The following is a 21,756-nucleotide window of genomic DNA, read 5'->3' as shown; positions in this document are numbered from 1 at the left end:
CACCTACCTCTTACTTTGTCATTAGTGCCAATGTGGACCATGACCGCTGGTTCCTCACCAGCCCCTCCCAGTAATCCGTCAACCCGATCCGCAACATGCCGAACCCGAGCACCCGGCAAACAACACACTGTTCGGTATGCACGGTCTTTGTGACAGATTGCCCTGTGTGTTCCCCTAATAATCGAATCTACCACTACCAGCACCTGTCTGACCTTGCCTGTGCTCCCATTACCCTTCTTACCGGAGCAGACATTCCCCTGGTTGCTAGCGGCCACGTCTTTCTGCAGCATTGCTACCCCAGAGCTGATATCCCCCTCATCCGCCAGCCTGGCAAACTTATTGGGGTGCACCAGATCAGGACTAGACTGTCTACAACTGTTCCCTCTACCCCGCCTTCTACATGTTACCCAACTAGCTGCCCCCTCCCTCTGCACCTCCATACTTCCCTCCCCACACCCATCTTCCCCAGAAAGTTTGTGCTCCAGGAGCAGCAAACTTCGTTCCATATTATCAATTGCCCGCAGCCTTGAAACTTGCTCATTTAGATCCAGAATCTGGGCTTCCAGATGAGCAATTTTCACACACCCCACACAGCAGTATTCCCCCTCGAACAGCTGTTCAAGGAAAGCATACATGGCACAGGATGTACACTGTGTAGCAATGCCACTTATGGAGTCCATTGCTCTAATGGGGATTACAATAGAAATATGCACAGAAAGAAGAATTTACAGTCAAAGTAACACAAAACACAGCAGTTACCTGCTAAAGCCCCTCAAATTTAAGTCCCTTAAACCTAAGTCACACTTAAGACACTGCACACACTTGGGATCAATGCACACTCGCCGCCAAGCTCACACACTCGCTTTTCTGGTGCTTTTTTTAAAGGTAATGTGCCACAAAAATCTGCAGAGCTCACTGCAACAAGATCTGGCTGCAAAAGCAGCCCCCCCATTTTCTTAGGTATACAGCCCCCCCATTTTCTTAGGTATACAGCCCCCCCATTTTCTTAGGTATACAGCCCCCCCGTTTTCTTAGGTATACAGCCCCCTGTATTCTTAGGTATACAGCCCCCTGTTTTCTTAGGTATACAGCCCCCCCGTTTTCTTAGGTATACAGCCCCCTGTATTCTTAGGTATACAGCCCCCTGTTTTCTTAGGTATACAGCCCCCTGTTTTCTTAGGTATACAGCACCCTGTATTCTTAGGTATACAGCCCCCTGTATTCTTAGGTATACAGCCCCCTGTATTCTTAGGTATACAGCCCCCTGTTTTCTTAGGTATACAGCCCCCCCGTTTTCTTAGGTATACAGCCCCCTGTATTCTTAGGTATACAGCCCCCTGTTTTCTTAGGTATACAGCCCCCTGTTTTCTTAGGTATACAGCCCCCCCCCCCCCCGTTTTCTTAGGTATACAGCCCATCCGTTTTCTTAGGTATACAGCCCCCTGTTTTCTTAGATATACAGCCCCCGTTTTCTTAGGTATACAGCCCCCTGTTTTCTTAGGTATACAGCCCCCCGTTTTCTTAGGTATACTGCCCCCCGTTTTCTTAGGTATACAGCCTGCCTTTTATAAAAATAATAAAACAATCCACTCACCTTGACTCCTGTCACGCTCCCCCGCCGGCGTTCGCGTCCTCTTTCCGGGTCTTCGGCTGGCTTGTGCTCTGTGAATGGACGCAGGCGACGTGACGTCATCGCACGCTGCCTGAGTCCTCCAGAGCAACAGAGCGGCACGGACAGAAGGATCTGTGCCGGCGCCGCTCTGTACTTCATTCGCGTCTGTCTCTTAAAGAGACAGGCGCGATTGATTTTTCATGTGGGCGATTCGGGCGGCAATCGCCACCCGAATTGCCCACATTATGGCCCCAAATTTCGCCGCCTCACTTAGAGCTCGGGCATCCGCCGGCTGAGGCGAGATTTTCATCTCGCCTCATGGCAGATGCGGCCCTGCCTGCAGAGGTGAGGAGTCGTGGGTTCATAGTCGAGTTTAGATCCCAGGACTACACCTTGAGTATAGATGTTTGCCCTTTTACCTTTCACCAGCTGTAGCGCTTCCCTGAGTGCCGTCACTTCACCTCTTGCACTGACCTGTGTGGAGGGCGTGGTTCTGCTTGTACTACCGGATATGTCAGAAGAATATTGGTTTATGAATGTTTTTTCTTTCTTTCCTTCTAATTGTATATCTCCTGCCAGGTGTGCACCACCAAAGTTACATATGTTTTAATCTTAGGAGAAGGGGAAAGTGTAGAAGTGGCAGTAAAATATAGCTTTTATTAATTATAATTAAAATAGATAATAATTATAAACAAATTTTAACAAATAGGGAAAGTTCAAGGGATGTTTTCCCCTTCCATGCAGAGACTGACCCCTATGAATTGACTTGCATGGATTCCCTTAAATTGAGGGATTTATTTGAGGGTATCGTTGTCCAACTTGGAAGATATTATAAATAGTGTGATATCCAGTGTTGATTTTATTTACACTTTGTTCCTCATTAACAGTATAACAATGTTGCAACTTATTAGTTTCACAGCCTCTTGTTGTGGATACTTTGTCTGTTAAACCTAGGAGGTTTTTTGCAACATTGTTTGTTATAGACAGGGCAAGCACAGACTATTGTCCTGCACACACCGTGTATGACAAGTGCAGCGTCCGGTATTCTATTAGTGTGGCATCGATCCCAAATGTTTGGGAACGATGTTCACACAGCTAGTCTTACAGCTCCGCTACTCCGCTACTGCGGCTTCACATCTGGGGGTGAAGCCGCAATATGGTGGCGAAACGGCCGTAGGGTATTACTAGGGAAAGTTCTACATATGCTAAGAGGGAAATGTAGTGATAGATTCCAGTGTCAGATAATGATATACGAGCAGCAGGGGAGAAACAGCTAAGCCGCGATCACACAAAGCGATCTGGCACTCACAGATAAGAGTGAGACAGCGCTTCTGCTTCAGTTTAGTCTCAACGCAGCAATCCCCTGCCACACTGATTGCCTGTCTGGACGCAGCAGTAGCGGAGCAGCAAGACTAGCTGTGTGAACATCGTTCCCAAACATTTGGGATCGATGCCACACTAATAGAATACCAGACGCTGCACTTGTCATACACGGTGTGTGCAAGACAATAGTCTGTGCATGCCCTGTCTATAACAAACAATGGGGGTCATTTATTATGGGCCGATTCGCGTTTTCCCGACGTGTTACCCTAATATTTCCAATTTGCGCCGATTGTACCTGAATTGCCCCGGGATTTTGGCGCACGCGATCGGATTGTGGCGCATCGGCGCTGGCATGCATGCGACGGAAATGGGGGGGCATGGCCGAACGAAAATCCGACGTATTCAGAAAAACCGCCGCATTTAAAAACCGAAATTGTGTCGCTTGGGAAACGCTTACCTTCACCTGGTCCAGCTCGGTGTATTCTGGTGCGTTCAGTTGATTTTCAGCGCAGCAGCGCCACCTGGTGGACGGTGGAGGAACTACCTTCATAAATCCCGTCCGGACCCGAATCCTGTTCAGAGAACGCGCCGCTGGATCGCGAATGGGCCTGGTAAGTAAATCTGCCCCAATGTTGCAAAAAACCTCCTAGGTTTAACAGACAAAGTATCTACAACAAGAGGCTGTGAAACTAATGAGTTGCAACATTGTTATACTGTTGATGAGGAACAAAGTGTAAATAAAATCAACACTGGATATCACACTATTAATAATATCTTCCAAGTTGGACAACGATTCCCTCAAATAAATCCCTCAATTTAAGGGAGTCCATGCAAGTCAATTCATAGGGGTCAGTCTCTCCATGGAAGGGGAAAACATCCCTTGAACTTTCCCTATTTGTTAAAATTCGTTTATAATTATTATCTATTTTAATTATAATTAATAAAAGCTATATTTTACTGCCACTTCTCCTACACTTTCCCCTTCCCCTAAGATTAAAACATGTGCTTGTACTACCTCATGTGCGCCACTGACAAATTGTATATCCAGTGTAGAACCGTCTGTCTTCTGAGCAGATTGCTGGCTGCAGCTACTGACACATGAGGGGCTCCCCTCACGACTGAGTCTAACCGGGCCTAATAGTGGGCCACTGGGGAGGCCACCACGTTCCTGAGCTAATTCACCTGTGGCCTAGATACTTGGTGCAAAATAAAATAAAAGGTCTGATTCAATAGGATGTGCCTAGGGCCGGGGCACACAGGATTTGCCAGCTTAAGGCTATGGAATGCATCAATTGCCTCCTGACTAAGGGCAAATGGGGAATAGGCAAAGCAGTCAGAAAGGGGCAGTATCAGGCTGGGGGCAGCAGACCTTATCCTAGGCCTGTAGGAGCTGACCAGTCCTAGAAACATGTGAAGAGGCTTAGGTCCTCAGGGCAGGGGCACATTCTGGACTGCCAGCTTTCTTCCCTCTGTCAGGTGTCTGCCTGTGGCTGAGGAGCAGTGGCGTAGGAAGACCACCCTTTCCTGGCAGTACCGGAGTTTGTCTCTGGAAACTTTGCAACCCTTCTGGAACAGAAAACACATAAGGTCAATAAATGCATCCTGGCAAACAACAACAGTAGGTCCTCCGCATACTGAAAAGGAGAACATCCAGTAAGGGGCTAGTCTGCCAGTCTACTCCCTGTAGGGCCGTGGGGTATTGGCTGGGTGAGTTTTTACCCCCCTTCTGGGAATCTACATCAGGTATTCTGGAATACTGATAAAGGCAAAGGCAACTAGTACTGGTAAAGGCAAACTTCATGCAGGGGCACAGAGAGGAGAACATTTGCCAAATCAATAACAGTGAATAATATGTCCCTCTCAGGGACTGCTGCTAGTGTGGGCTAGGGACCACTGGGCTTCAGTACACTCATTGGCAGCTTGGAGATCATGGACCATCCTACATGCATCCAGCTGTTCTTTCTGGGTCTTATTCTTGACCGGGAATGGGTTAAAATCATCATCGGGCTAGCAGGGGAGTCACACATCAGTTCTACAATGAAAGGCACTAACCGGGGGGCCGTTCAGAAGGGGGACTGTTCTCGCTGACATCCTCGTTCGTTACCCCCCCCCCCTTGTCCTGCACTGTTGGTGCTACTCACTATAGTAATGTCTCCTCCCCACAGTCAAAACACGCCCCCTTTATAGACTGTCAGTGGACCGCAACTTTCTCTCAGTCTCACTTTGCCGTGGTCTGTGCAACTGGTCTCTGTTTCCCTCTGGCTTTCAGTCACAATCTTATCAGTCCCTGTATACGCGAGTCTGGTAGAGATGTCTCCAGTCCGTTAACACCTTTGGTAACAACCCATTACAAAACAGATGTACACTACACTCTCAGGTCATTCCCCATGTGTTCCAAAGCTGCAAACCGTTCCCATGGAACTCTTCCATTACCGTGTGGGTCTCCACTTTATCTCATCCAGACATATAGGATTCTCTTAACTATCTATAAACTTATGGCCAGACTCCAACATCTCAACAAAATCCAGGTACAATTATGTTGGTTTGTAATCAAAAAGGAACAAAAGTCAGTCATAGAATCTGTAATACAGTCGGGGGGCTCGTTCTTGCATGGGTTATACAGGAGGGCATCACATCATACTGTATTCTTGTTCCACAACCAAATAAGTTCCTTCAGGTCTTTTTTTTATATTGTCAGGGAGAACTCTAAATGCAGCGATCTGCCCCCCCCTCCCTTTTTGAAAACCAATTTACTAGCCTGTGAACTACAAGATAACAGAACACAGATTCCAAGCAACTCAATATGGAGAAATTCAGTTTTCTGTGAACATCAAGGTCACTGTCTCTCTCAAGACAGACACAGAATTCCAATCCAAGCCACGCAGAATTCTGCCCCCATGGTCTGCCTAGTTAACCCCTTAAACACCAGAAAGCAGGTACCAGATGTTGCAACACTTTTTATAGTAATTTTTCTCTAATTGTCGGGATCAAATAAATTAATACTCAAACAAACAACATCCCATACTCCAAGACCCCTAGTAGACGCCCGAAACGGTGAAATATCACCAGCCGGCATTTGTTTTCAAATGTCTGCCAGGACGCTCCAAGCATGGTCAGCTGTTATCCTACAAAGCCCCACAACCAGCCTTTATGGCTGCCAACAGAGTAGAGTCATAGGCAATTAACTTTCAGGGACTTCAAGGGAATATAACTTAAGATGGCCGCCACTGAAGGACGGTAGGGCGTGTCATCTTCTCTAACCACCAGATACAGGGGTGGAGTCTGGATTACACTGGCCGTTTTTCAGGTTTTCTGTCACTCTGTCCTGGTCTGTCCGTCAAAGTCAGAGGCTCTAAGTGTCTGTTTGCAAATCTGATCTAGTTTTCTCACTTGTACAATCATCAGATCATCTGACACATCCCAAAACCTTCAAACCTTCAATACTACTTTTCACTTAAAACACAAAACTACCAGCCCTTATGTCCGATCATGTTAACTTGCACTTTTCCATCAGTCCTACTTAACTCAACCTTCTGTCTCTGTGCATCTTTCCCCTTCATGTGGGACACAATCTTAGTAGCTTTTCTAGGTCCGCACCCTTGGCTTACTTTACTTTGCTTACTTCCCATCACAAATGTCTACAACTGCAACACTGCCAAACCAGTCCCCCACAGACACAACGATTCCAACAACTTGTGTGACCGACCCCAAAGAAACTAGATACCAGACTTCCACAGAGGACTCTTTACCAAGTCTCCCTTATTGACTCTTTACCAAGTCAACTCTCTTACTGACTCTTTACCAAGTCACTACCAGTTCTTACAGTCATCCACAAAGTCGTTCAGACTCCCCCGAAAGAGCTAAATGCGCACCTGATCAGGACGGGTCTCCGCACAAATTGAGCTCTCTACCTCTATGGGCAACCCTATTGACACTAGTCAAACAGTACTATAGACAATATGATAATCTGACAGGTAAGGAAAAGAGATTGTGGAACGGCACCGTGTGAGGCGGGTGCAGGTCTTCACATAGGGCCCGACCAATACTATCGTTGCCCTACAGTCAACTGCTGAGGGTGAAGCGTATTGTTGAGGATAAGGACACTCAGTTAACTGAACTTTACCATATGGGGAATAAATTCATTAATAGGGGTTATCCTAAGACACTGGTGAGAAAACACATTGAGAAGGTTAAAAATATAGACCGCACTGAATTGCTCTCTAAAGACATGACTAGAAAGGAAAACAGACGCATTCCTATGGTATCTACCTATACCACACATAGTCAGGATATTGCATCAATTATTCGAAGTAACTGGCGCATCCTAAGCACCTTTTACAAAAATATACCGGAATTTCAGAGTCCTCCATTGTTTTCCTACAGGAGGAACAAAAACTTAAAGGACAGACTGGTAAGAACGGATGTGTCTTCAAATAAAAGGGACAAATTGGTCCGAAAGGGCTGTTTCCCATGCATGGCCTGTGACAATTGTACACTTATGCTGAAGGGCGATAAATTTATTCATCCCACTACAAAACGTGAATTTAAAATTAACTCCACGGTTACCTGTAGAAGTGATTTTGTGATTTACATATTACAATGTCCCTGCAATCTCCTCTATGTTGGAGAAACGACCAACGAATGCAGATTGCGACTTAATAACCATAAATCAAACATACGCACTAAAAAAATTGACTTACCTGTACCTTTCCATTTCATTGAAGCCAATCACGATGTAAAGGATCTTAGATTCATGATTATTGACAGAATACTCCCACCGAAGTTTGGGGGCAACAGAGAACTGCTATTGAGACGTAGGGAAGTGCAATGGATACACAAATTGAATTCTCTATACCCCCACGGTTTGAATAGGGATCTTCCCCTTAATGTTTTCATCTAATGCATCAGGTCCCCAAAATGACCTTCTAGGGGATCCGATCCGTTTGACGAACTATTCTGTGAAGTTTGACATATTCTATATATTGAATTATGCTATATATTATTTTTCAATATTATAATTGGAAATACGAGGTGTGACTATGTATACTATGCCAAGTGGCTCATATTGGCCAATTATTAATTTACCCTGTCGTTCTGTCTTCTACAGCAGCAATTGGACCAAGACGTGGACAGATATGACTTTCCGGCTGGCGGTGACACTAGGGGATCGGGAACTTTGGAAACCGGTGGATTGAAATGCGGGCTTGAATGGGATAGCGTATATCGCTGTCATGAGCCTGCTGTCTCTACTTACCTTGGACCCTGGGGATCCTCCCGTACATCACCCAATGAAGTCCCGCTCGGTTCATCTTAGTCCAAACGTGTGGTCCGAGCTGCGCCTGAATTGAACGTTGGGCTTCCCTTATACAAGATGGCCGTGATATGATCCTCTTCTTTTCTACGCAAGCGTAAAACAAAAATCGCGATATCCTGTACCGGATTGTTATAAATCCGTAGATATGCTGATATTGCATGATGTCTTTAATAATGGTTACACCTTGTTTTTAATTGTCACTATGCACTTTATTATAACACATGTGGATGGATTCTAGCACACGTCACCACATCTGGTGACGACATTTAGAGTCAAAGTGTGTTTTGGCTCATGGTTTTGATAATTGCACTATGAGATATTATATATAATGTTCATATGAGTCACTATACTCTGTTTTTCTGTACTTATGTCTACAATTTTTATGTCATATATGTGAGGTCACGTGTACCGGCGTTGTTTGCACCGCCTATTTAAGTCAGCTGACTACTGACTCTCACTATGCTTGAGAATGCCTTTATTGATAAGGTGAAACGTCGCTCTTATGGTGGAATAAATCTTCACTTTTTTTTCATTCAAATTAGAGTGCTGCTTCATCCTCTTTATTCTTATGATAATCTGACAATCACAACAAAGTATCTCCTACTTTAGCAGTGCAGACCTCTAAGGGTTACTCCCTCCCGTCCCACAGTTTCAGCTAACATCACAGACTGTCTGACCATCCGTCACTGTCCAGTCTCTGTCAATCACCTTACAAAGAGGTTCTTTGCCAAAACTATGAGCTTAGGTTACAGTGAACAATAGTGGCAAATACATAACACAGAGACAGTCTTACCCGGTCCATCCAGTTAGTGACACAGAAGTGACATATCAAGGTAGACAAAAAAAAATTAATAACTTACCCTGAGAGCTCTCTGGTCAGTTCTGTTCACCAAGCTGGCGGGGATCCTTCACGGAGGCTGTCTCGGTGTTGTTTTTGCTCACTCCTAAGCCCACCCATGGACGCCAATACTGATAGGGATTTTTATGCAGGGCCCCAACAGCCCTCTTGACTTTTGTAAGGTGAGTCCTAATTAACCATTTCATAGTTGTCCTGCTACCAGGAACTTCAACACAAAACTAAGACACACGTCAGTCTCTTAGTATATGTCAAGATCTTCTTCCCCGTTTTAATCTCTCAAATGCATAATATCACAGACAGAAGAGTCATCAAAGGGGCGTGAATAGTATACTGCAAAATTATTGGTCATCAGCACATTCTGGAAAAAAACAATTAATTAATTGTGCTCAGGTCTCAGGAAGCTTGTACACAGATATTGTTTATATTAATTTCCTGAGAAGGAGATAAGCGGACTCCAGAATCATAAACAATGCTAGGGAACAAGGAGGAACAAGTGTCAAGGAGAAATCCTTACAGGCAGACTTTAAATAAAAAAACTGAAGGTTGAATTATGAATTTAACTGGACAGTGGTCAGCGAACATGTCTGCTGTATCTAAGATGGCAGACAGTAGTCAAGATGGCGTCCGAAACCAGTGCGATCTCCTTAACATAAGCCTCAAATACCTTGCACCAGCTCAGGGTGAGCTGGTGCCGGAGCATATCTTCATTATTTTCAGAAACTGCTGTATTGCTTGAAAAACAGGTTTATTCATTAGATTTCAACCCTCTTTTGGCGCACCATAATATGTTCTCGGTGTAACATGCGCGCGACCGTGCGTGCGCCTGAATAGGAAGTCCCGTTGAGCCGATAATGTCACTGAGCTCTCGGGCACACACGCACCTGCGCAACTTTGCATGCGAAGCCGGCCAGGACAAAAATTTTAAGTTGTGCAGGCACTAGTGTGCCCGAGAGCTCGGTGACGTCACCATCTCTCCAGCACTTCCTATTCAGGCACACACACAGTTGCGCGCATGGTGCACCGAGAACGTATTGGGGCAGATTTACTTACGTGGTCCATTCGCGATCCAGCGGTGCGTTCTCTGCGGTGGATTCGGGTCTTCTAGCGATTCACTAAGGCAGTTCTTTCGACGTCCACCAGGTGTCGCTGCTGCGCTGAAGTCCGCCGAGGCCCGCCGGAGTTCACGATCCTATACTTGGTGAAGGTAAGCGCGTGTCCCACAACACTTTTTTTTTAAAATGCGGTGGTTTCTCCGAATCCGTCGGGTTTTCGTTCAGCCACGCCCCCCAATTTCCGTTGCGTGCATGCCAGCGCTGATGCGCCACAATCCTATCGCGTGCGCCAAAAACCCGGGGCAATATAGGGAAAATCGGCGCAAAACAGAAATATATTCGGGTAACACATCGGGAAAACGCGAATCGGGCCCTTAGTACCCCCATTAAGGTGCGCCGAAGGGGGGTTGAAATCTAATGAATAAACAAGTTTTTCAAGCAATACAGCGGTTTCTGAAAATTTCGAAGATATGCTCCGGCACCAGCTCACCTTGAGCTGGTGCAAGGTTTTTGAGGGTTATAACTACCATTTAAAGTGGTAGGTTTCCTTTAAATCAGACCTGCAGCTTATCAAACCTCAGATGACAGGTGGACTGACAACCCCTTTATATTACGGAAACGTTGAAATGTACAAAAAAGAAATTGTATCCTTCTTAAGGTGCGGTTCAAACTTCCTAATAAAGTTCCTTTGTGAAACATAATGAAATCTATTCCTGAGTCAGCTGGGAATCCAGGGCATGGCAAACTGGCAAGGTGTTCCAGTCTCCATTGTCCTAAGTTAAAACAAATTATGAAAGATAGAAATCAGTGTCATTTGATAGCAGCTAAAAACATAAATCATACTGTTCTGGGTTGTAATGCAGACATTCATCAGCTTTTACGTCACTAAACTACTACACACCCCCTTCCCCAGGCAGGGCGCCCTCAGATAGGGTATGAAATACACTTTGTAGAATTCCCTTTTTTATAATTCTTTCTTTATTGAAACAAACAATATACAGAGCGCGGGACACACAGGACACAAAGGTCAAGAAATGCATCCTTAATCATCATTCAGACCATAAAATTAAAAGCGATCAATCTTAGAGCTGAGAGATGCAAATAATTCCCTTTTTTATATTAAAACTCATAAAAATCTATAAAAAAATCTCCTCCCAAGTAGCAATGGGAGAGCGTCACTTCAGATATGTCTTTCTGGGCTTTTAGAGCACCTAACATTGTTGCCTCCGTCTGGCTACTATTCCTTCCATAAGCCAAAGTCATCAGGATGGAAAGATATAGCAAGTTACGTCTTTACATCCTGCAGACTCAGCCTCAGCAACGTATGCGCTTAGTGGAGGCAATAGAAGGCTACGGGGCGCAGATGTAGCGTGGGAGGACCCTGTGATGTCACTGTCCATGTTAGGACTTTCTGTAGACATACAGCCCAACCACTCGGCATCTCAGCAATGTTAGAAAACAAACATGGCCGTGCATTGTGCTTGTAAATGTGATAAATAGATAAGGTTGTTATAATACAATTCCATCATTTCACATTGTCCTTCTATAGACGCTGCTCTGGAAACAACAGTGTTCAAACAGCCATAAATCAGCAATGTCGCTTTGAAAGAACGTAATGTAGAGCTCAGATTTTATGTTGGTCCTTATGGAGTTACAATGAGGTTCCACAGAGATTTAGAGAGATTATAAGTCCACCTGTTGGCTGAATAACCATGGGGGAAGCCATTTTGAAATTTGAGACATTCTTTGAATGAAGGAAATTCTCATGGAACCATAAAGATAACTGAGATATTGAGGCAACGTTAGGGGTCTGGAATATCTACGTAGTAAAGATTTACATTTAGGACTTTAGATACACAAAGTCTGGGATAATGATGAACATGTGCAGCTGAATTGCTCTGGATGGCAATAACCTTGTACTGTATGTTGTATGTTGTTTTTGAAACAGTCGCTTTTAGTTGTGGGGGTCAATATCTTGAAGTTGGTAAAGAAACTTGCTATGAAAACTTATCCATTATGCATCAATGAACCCCTTAAAGCCGAGGCCCTTTTTCGTTTATGTGTTTTTATTTTTCACTCCCTGCCTTCAAAAATCTATATCTTTTTAAATTTTTCCATACACAGAGCAACGTGAGGGCTTGTTTTCTGCGTAACAAATTGCACTTCATGGTGATGGTATTTAACGACCTGGTGAGACCATCCCGCTTTGCGGCAAACTCTGGTGAAGACCAGGTGCCACATAGACTCCGGTCCTGGTTGTCATCTAGTACCATCTACATCTCCCGCGGTGGCCCAGAGGGGGCCACTGGTCCACATACTCCTCCTTCTGGACTCTTCCCACAGAGACATTCCTCCCTGGTACTCCCGGTCTGTGTACCGTTAACAAAAAGGATACTGGTGAGATCTGCACTGGGTATTTTCCAGTCGGATACAATTACCAAACCATTAATGCATCCACAATTCATAGATAAGATTAAAGCAGAATGTGCACATTAAAAATATATAAAATATAACTTTTATTCTATATCAATAAAATATTTAACAGTAACCATAAAGTGCATTATCGACTAGCCAGTCACCAAAACCAGATAAATAGAAACCACAAGTTACTTAAAAATCAGAACTATAGATAATTTACACTAGTTCAAGTATACCAGTGACAAGATCTCATTAGTTGCAAGGCTTAGTACTTGTACTCTGCAATATTCAAAATTCATGACTCCAATAGTGGATTCATCAATAAGGGACAACAAGAAAAAATAGATTGGATCTCACCAGTCTTCTATGTAAAGACTTGATCCAGTGGGAGAAAATCCAGGTGCTTAGGACCTATTGTACCCTACAATCAGCTCGTTAACTAGATGCTCCAGTCCTGACAAGGACAGTCCCAAAGCTGTCCCTTTCAACAACTATTTTGAAGACAGAAAAATCTTCTGTCTTCTCTGGGGTCGTCTTATACGCCGGTAATCGTCTTATACGGCGGCGGTCCCGGTGCATGGAGAGGGCTCACGGGCTGAGCCTTCTCCATAGCCGGTAAGTCTTTGCTGCATATTGCAGCAAAGGCTTACCGGTAACACCCGCGATCGGTGCTAGCACCGATCGCGGGTGTTTGCACAGCGATGGCTGCCGGCAGCCTCAAAAAGCTGCCGGCAGCCTCAAAAAGACATCGGGGGGAAATTACTCACCCTCCGTTGGCCCCGATGTCCGCGCTGTGCTGTCTTCAGTCTTCCGCGCCGTCTTCTTTCTTCTGCTGGGCGCCGCCATGTCTTTCCCCGGGTCGGCGCCTAGTATGACGTCAGCAGCGGCGCGTCATACTAGGCGCCTGCCGGGGAAGATCAATGGCGGCGCCCGGCAGAAGAAAGAAGACGGCGCGGACATCGGGGGAGCATCGGGGTGAGTATATGTTTATTTATTTTTTTAATGCTGGGCTGTATACTACTGGGGGCAGTGCTGTATACTACTGGGGGCTGTGCTGTATACTACTGGGGGCAGTGCTGTATACTACTGGGGGCTGTGCTGTATACTACTGGGGGCTGTGCTGTATACTACTGGGGGCAGTGCTGTATACTACTGGGGGCTGTGCTGTATACTACTGGGGGCAGTGCTGTATACTACTGGGGGCTGTGCTGTATACTACTGGGGGCTGTGCTGTATACTACTGGGGGCAGTGCTGTATACTACTGGGGGCAGTGCTGTATACTACTGGGGGCTGTGCTGTATACTACTGGGGGCTGTGCTGTATACTACTGGGGGCTGTGCTGTATACTACTGGGGCTGTGCTGTATACTACTGGGGGCTGTGCTGTAATGGTAATGTTGTTGTTGTATGCCTTATGTTTATGAGCGACAGTTTTCCTGCTATATACCTGCATGTCATAAGAATTTACATTAAAAAAAGGACCATGTTAAATTCAAATCTGTTTTAGTTTTTTTTTTACCGGTGTTTTGTATGCGTTGGAAAAGGGGTAGTTTTATACGGCGAATATATCTTAAACTCTATATTTTAAACAGGAAAGTAGGGGGGTCGTCTTATACACCAGGTCGTCTTATACGCCGGAATATACGGTAATCCCTAATTGATAAATGTCACACATGTTTCATGTATCATAGGATACAATCATCAGGGGAATTACACAGCTCTTGTTCCCTATCTGCTACTGTAGCTGTTCCTGCTATACTTAGCTGGACAGGGATCTAAGTCGGAATAGGCTACATGGGAATATACATGGGAATATAGACGGGCAGTGGCTCGTATACTAGATAGCGGTCCTGTATGGTAACTAGATCATATAGCGTGGGCTGTACACATATGTCTGTATGTCTGTGTACCGTTATAGTAAGATCTGGCCATGGACTTGGCCAGGATCAGGGATGCCGCCAAGGATTCTCATCTGTCGTTGGCTGGTCGCCCAGAAGTCCCTCCTGCTCACTTTTCGGGAAGAACAACTATGCAGTGTTGCCTCCATGCTTCAACGTCTGCAACTACGAGATCGGTTTCTATGTCTGCCTCACTTGGCTCCAACTTTCCAGAAGCCATTTCAGTCTCCAGCTTTTCCAGAAGCCTCTCCAGTCTCCGGCTTTTCAGAGCCACTTGAGTCTCTCGCTTTCCAAGAGCAGCTTAGGTCTCCGGCTTTTCCAGAAGCCTCTCCAGTCTCTCGCTTTCCAAGAGCCGCTCCAGTCTCTGGCTTTTCCAGAAGCCTCTCCAGTCTCTGGCTTTCCAGAGCCACTCTAGTTGCTGGCTTTCCAAGAGCCGCTCCAGTCTCTGGCTTTTCCAGAAGCAACTCCAGCCTCTGCCTTTCCAGAGCCATTCCAGCCTCCGGCTTTTCCAGAAGCCTCTCCAGCCTCTAGCTTTCCAGAGCCTCTCCAGCCCAGCTGTCACATGAAGCCTGACAGTCACCGCCGGCTTTATGAATACGCCGGACCACTGTAAGCTTGGTCCACTGTTTGGGTGGCTATGTAGTACAGTGTTTGCTAACTTTATCTCTATGTTCCGATAAAGATAGCAATTTAACATTGCTACATCTGGGGTAGGACTTGGAATCTGCAGCTCCCTAGATAGATTATTCGGGTGACTTGTCCCCTTTAAGGAACAAGTGTCTGGTCATTGGTGGTCTGAGGTTGGGATCCTCAGAGATCAGGAGCATTGGAAATCTTAATTCTACTCAAGGGGCCCGTATAGAAAGGAAGAAAGGAGAGCTCATCCCATGGGTCAAAATGATCTCAAGAACAGTTAGCAGATCTGCAGAAAGCTGGGACCAACGTAACAAAGGCTACTGTTAGTAACACACTATGCAGATCCTGCAGTGCCAGACGTGTCCCCCTGCTTAAGCCAGTACATATCCGGGCCATCTGAAGTTTTCTATAGAGCATTTGGATCTTCCAGAAGGGTATTGGGAGAATGTTTATGGTCAGATGAACTCAAAGTAGAACTGTTTGGTAGAAACACAACACACCGTGTTTGGAGGACAGTGAATGATGAGCTGCATCCAAAGAATACCTACCAACTATGAAGCATGTGGGTGGCAACATCATGATCTTGGGACTGTTTCCCTGCAAAGGAACCCGGATAACTGATCCGTGTACATGAAGAATGAATGGGGCTTTATGAGCCCTATGAATGGGGTATTATGAGATTTTGAGTGCAAACCTCCCTCCATCCTCAAGGGCATTGAAGATGAAACCTGGCTGGGGCTTTCATCAATGATCCCTAGAACACAGCAAGGACAACTAGGGAATGGCTCCGTAAGAAGCTTTTTAAGGTCTTGGAGTGGCCTAGCCGGTCTCCAGATCTCATCCCTATAGAAAACCTTTGGAGGGAGATGAAAGTCTGTGTTGCCCAGCGACAGCCCCAAAACATCACTGCTCTAGAGGAGATCTGCATGGAGGAATGCGCCAACATACCAGCAGCAGTGTGTACCTACCTTGTGAAGACTTGCAGAAAACCTTTCTGTTTTCTGTTTCATTGCCAACAAAGGATAAATAACAAAGTATTAAGATGAACTTGTGTTATTACCCAAATACATATTTTTCACCATAATTTCCAAATAAATTCTTTAAAAAACAGACAATGTGATTTTCTGGATGTCTTTTCTCATTTTGTCTCTCATAGTTGAGGTTCTTCCTATTATGTCAGTTACAGGCCTCTCTCATCTTTTTAAGTGGGAGAACTTGCACAATTGGTGGCTGACTAAATACTTTTTTTCCCACTGTGTCTGATCACATGAAATTACAGCATGCCTGCATGGAGAATGGGGAGGAGTCAGTGGAGGTTGCTGTGCATCAGTCGCATACATGGGGTAGACAATGCAAATGTAACTGGATAAAGGACCTTAGATGACATCACGCAAGTCACATGAAATGATGTGCTAAATGCTGAGAGGAGGCATGGGACATGGGGAGGAGTAGGTAGGAGGGCCCGGCCATGCAGGACACTTTGATGCCAAGTGATGTAACATAAAGTTGATTTATAGGGATGTAAAGGAAACAGTTAATCACTTAGATAGTTAATAGGCTGCATAAACTGTATTTGTGAAAATGTAGTAATAGTTGCCCTTTAAAAGGGGGTCAATCTAGTTCAATGCTGTTTTCTAATATATTTCTCTATATGAAATAAACCTATAAATGGGCATTTAAGAAGGAATTCATATCAGAATCCTTTACTGACGTTTGATGTCTAAGCTACATAATAGTAATGTGAAATGACTTCTAGGTTGTTAAAACTCTAATCTGTGGATTAAAAACATTCTTTAAAAATGAATTTTAGTCTTTTAGTAGACCCTCTTATCTCTTGATGTGCCCTCTCCTTGACGTCTCCATTGTAAATTATCCGTCTTAATAGCCAAGGCATGTAGGATCCACGGAGTGAAAAATCTTAGAGAGTGGGTGCGCAGCATTTATTCTACGGGCCTGGTGTAGAAACAGACCCTGCCAGCGACTTTTCACATACCAAAAGTCGCTGGTGGCAGCGAGTGCGCCAGTGTGTGCGGCCCACACCCGGACGGCCGCGTCCCCCCTTCACGAGCGGCGTGAAGGTGGCAGATGGGGGCAAATAATCGCAAGTGCTAGCAATAAGCTGGTATGGCGCAGAGGTCCTGATCAATATGCCCCAATATCTCCAGTAAATCTGCAGGCGAGACATTTAATGCAAGAATGCTTTATTATAACTTTGTATATGTTTTGAGTCAAAAATTTATTGATATGCCAAGTGAACTGGGGATGTGTCCTTACACTGCTGTGCTCTTATCTCTCTGCAATTGAATGGGTTTTCACTAAAACATGTCTCTGCATGTATATGTTCATACTTTCCCTGTTCTCACCATGCTGCCCTCTGCATATAGACACAACTTCCTGAGTCTCACTGACAGACACAGGGAGGGGGAAGGGAGAGGGAGCAGGATAAGTCATTACTCTCTGTCTTCAGCTCCTCCTATTCGTCAGTGTTCAGAAATGTCATCAAAGATCCACTGAGAGTCTACAGACAGCACTAAAGTAAGTAGCAGGAATGCTGAATGAATTGATGAACATTCAGGGATTATTCTTATTAAGACAATAAAGGAATGTGGGTAACATATGTAAAAGAGTGGTCAACCCCTTTAAACTGTTCCATTGCTTTTCCTCAATGCTTTAGACTGTAACCCATAGCCTTCTTCATACTGCTTCAACTAAAAGCACAGCAGAGGGGGCCTGGAGCAATTCATTGCAGAGATCTAAGAGCACAGGAGTGTGAGAAATGATCCCCAGACCACATGAAATAAAATTTTTATTTTTCACAGTCCTGCTTTTACTAACAGCAACACTGTGGGCACATTTAGTAAGGGTTGTGCGCCAGTTTTATAGTGGACTTTACATGTTATATTAGGTGTAAACTGCTTGCACAGGCATGCAACCGTTTTGTGGCGCATTTGCACTAGGCATTATGCGTCACAAATTTGGGGGCATTGCAGTGCTCAGTCGGATGCTGCGCCAGATTTATGATGCAAAGTCTGTTGCACATCCTATGTTAAAGGTGCATCAAACAAACGTTGGTGCACTTTGTCAGGGCAGTGCAGGGAAGCGCCAGATTCATGAAGGACGTGCGCCAGGTGCCAGATTCATGAAATGTGTCACACAGGAGCAGATTTATGAAGCTGTCTAAAAGTCAGAACATTCTTAGGTTGCCCATGGCAACCAATTACAGGTCAGCTTTCATTTTACCAGTGCTCATGAATATTTTAAATGGGAGCTGTGATTGGTTGTCATGGCAACTAAGAATATTCTGTCTTCTAGACAGCTTGATAAATCTGCCCCACAGTCTTCATGGACTGCTCCAGCAGAATGCACGATTTTGTTTGTTGCACCCTGTTGATGTTGCAGAATTGTGGCACACGTCAGTAATAAATGTGTCGCACGGTTCATGGTACATGGAATTGGATTGTATCACTAGGTGATAAAAAAAGGACGGTTCAACCTCTTTCCAGTCCGTCACTAGGAAATGTCACAACATCCGTTGGGCCCCGGCGCTTGAAGTATAACATACATTTATGTGAATCCTTAAGAGAGATCTACAGCCGCATTAGATGCCCCAGTCTCTGCTGGAGCCCACGACCCATCACTGATCACTCTGGCTCCGCTCCTCTGGGATGGGATTAGAGGATGCACTGGATGGAGAGGAGGAGTCCTCAATCCTATCACTATTACTGTGTCATTTTATAACTTTCCATGATGTGTCACCTTATAACTTTCAATATGTCACATATGTAGCAGGAAAGCGCTGGGAGATGGGTCATAAAGAAGACAAATGTCCTGCTGATCCCAATACATGATAAGGCAAAAAATATCCTGGTCACTAAGGAGTTAACAAGACTGATCTGCAGTATGTCACGGAATGTCACGGAATCTGTGATGTCACGGACATTATGACATTACGCGGGCATATAAGAAGCTACGGAACCTTCACGCCTCTGAGGGTTGTTGTTGGTGCTGGAGGTAAGTCCATTGCTTTCTTCTTCACTCTTTTCTATCATGTTTCTTCCTCTTTAGTAATGACACTTCTTTACTTTTCATCTTTTGCAGATTGTTGGTTGGTGATTTTGTTGTTTGGATTGTAGTGGAGACTGGTGTTGTGGTGTTGAGGTAAGTCCATCTGTGTGAGGGGGGGGGGCTGTATATCTACTCTAGGGGGGTATTATTATTATGGGTCCCCAATGTCCCCTCTGTCAGGTACATCTTCTCTACTACATTACTGTATGGGGACACAATTATATGTATTTCCAGGCAGAGTTGTCATAGGGTCGGTGGTGTGTACTAATCTCTGACCTCAGCTATTCATGTTGTGAACCTGCTGATGGCGGCCAGAGTAGGACATCATGGCGCCCTGTCCAGCCCTTGTCTGTGGGATTCCTATAATATTTAATCCACCAGTTAGGGGGAGGCCCATGACCTATATGTAACATTTTACAATAGATGAGAGACTTGGATACCAGTATTGGGGGTAATATGGAGGTACAGTTTGGGGTTGGTACTGGGTGTGTAGGTGTCCTTGGTGGGTACTGAGATTTGTCCATTATCCCTCGTACACTAATGTCTAATGTTCATCTTCTACATCTGTGGAGGTCATAGAACATTTCCTGAACTCTCATTGTCTTATTTACTTATAGTGCGGAGGACGGCGAGGAGGAGTTGGAGGTGATAGTGGAGAAGAACATCGTGGAGGAGAGGATCGGGATGGAGGCGGTAGAGAATGTCATCGGAGGAGTAGAGGAGGAGGAGGTGGTAGAGAGAATAGTGGATAGGGTGGTCAGGGCGGTGGAGGAAGAGGAAGAGGTAGTAGAGAGTATTGTAGAGCGAGTCATCAGAGCAGCGGAGAAGGAGGAGGAGTTACTGGAGAGGATAGTACAGGATGTCATCAGGGTAGTAGAGGGAGAGGAGGATGAGGAGGAGGTGGTAGAGAGTATTGTGCAGAGAGTCATCAGAGCAGTGGAGGAGGAGGAGGAGTTACTGGAGAGTATAGTACAGGGTGTCATCAGGGTGGTGGAGAAGGAGGAGGAAGTGGTAGAGGAGATAGTGGAGGATGTAATGAGAGCAGCAGAGAGGGCGGAGGTAGTGGTAGAGCAGGAGGTTGTCATCAGAGAGGAAGAGGAGGTGAAAGAAGATCGAGAAGTAGCAGAGGAGGACGCTAGGAGGTGAGTGCAGACTCCATATATATATAATGACGTCACCTCAGGACAATCTATGTGTACAGATCCTTGTCCTCTCATCACATTGAACTGATTTGTCTTTTTTTCTATTTCTCTTTAGGAGCAGACATTGGCGGTGGATCCTGAAATGCTTTCGGAGGCCTAAGATGTGAGTGCCACCTTATTTTAAGTCTACCTGAGAGCTCCCCCTAGGGGTGTCAGGAATGTGGTTACATGCAGTACTCTAGGTGTTAGGGGGTATAAGAGCACTAGCATCATATAAATTGTTGCCAATGCAGTAAATGTAATGATAATAAATTCTGCCTTTTCACAGCAGCAGGCGAGAGAGCAGGAGCAGCAGTGAGGAAAAGAAAAGACCATGCAGGTAAGTACACGGCTATGGATGACCTCCTATACTCCTGTTCTGTTAATGGTACAGGTGACCCCACCTCTCAGTAACCTCAGCCTCCTGCCAGTCTCTTCACCACAGTCCTGTTTTACCTTTCTCTTATCTCCCACAGATTCTTCAGAATTTTATGCTGCTGTGTCAGTGGAAAGTGAAGAGAAGATCCGGCGTCTGCTGTACACCCGGAGAGCCCCAGATGTCACTGTGTTACCCAAATGCTGAAGCACAAGTCACAGTCTGGAAAAGTTACTGGACACATCCATCCTCTGCGACATCTCTGGCTTCTCTCTACCTGATGGGATGAGACAACTTCTCCCCTATTACATGACTTTCAGGGGATATTTCTCACAGCTGTTACCACCGGGGAGAAGGAACTGCCATCACATGATTGCAGCCACAATTTCCAAAAAGTGCCAACAATTGTATCCAGCCCAATTTTTGGAGTTTTGCTTGAATTGCTCCAATTCTCATTTACGTCACTATTTTATTTTGTTTTGCAAATGCACTGAATGAAAATAAACCAGTGTCTAACAAAATGTGTGGAATTGCAATAATTTTCTGGGAAATCTTCAGAGGTGCCATCAGTTGTGGCCATGTGCAGACTATGTTCCCCCAAGCTGTATGTCAGGGTACATACACACGCGGTATGCCCGCTGTGCGTACATACCGCTATGTGCAGGAGAGGAGGTGACCCCTCCTCCCCCCAGAGAAAACAGCGGCACACGGCCGCACACTAGCCGAAAGATAGAGCTTGCTCTATCTTTTTGCGGTCTGCGGCCCTGATCGGTGGCGCACGTGTGGCACCGTATCCCCGCCATGCCGCTTTTGGCGTCTATGGGGATGTACATGCGGCCTCAAATTTGCAGCCGCATGTACGTCCCCGCAGACGGCCATGTGAATGAGCCCTCACCTGTAGTGGCATCTTCTTGCAGATAACAGCGGGGCAATGCCAAAGTTGTTATAAGTCATCTGATGTTTACAGCATAAAAACAGCAATATAGCAAAACTTACTGCATAAAAACTGAAACAAAACTAAA

Source organism: Engystomops pustulosus, chromosome 2 (genome assembly GCF_040894005.1).
Source record: "Engystomops pustulosus chromosome 2, aEngPut4.maternal, whole genome shotgun sequence".
NCBI lineage: Eukaryota > Metazoa > Chordata > Amphibia > Anura > Leptodactylidae > Engystomops > Engystomops pustulosus.
The sequence above is the reverse complement of the archived record's forward strand: the minus strand, read 5'-3'. Positions refer to the sequence as shown.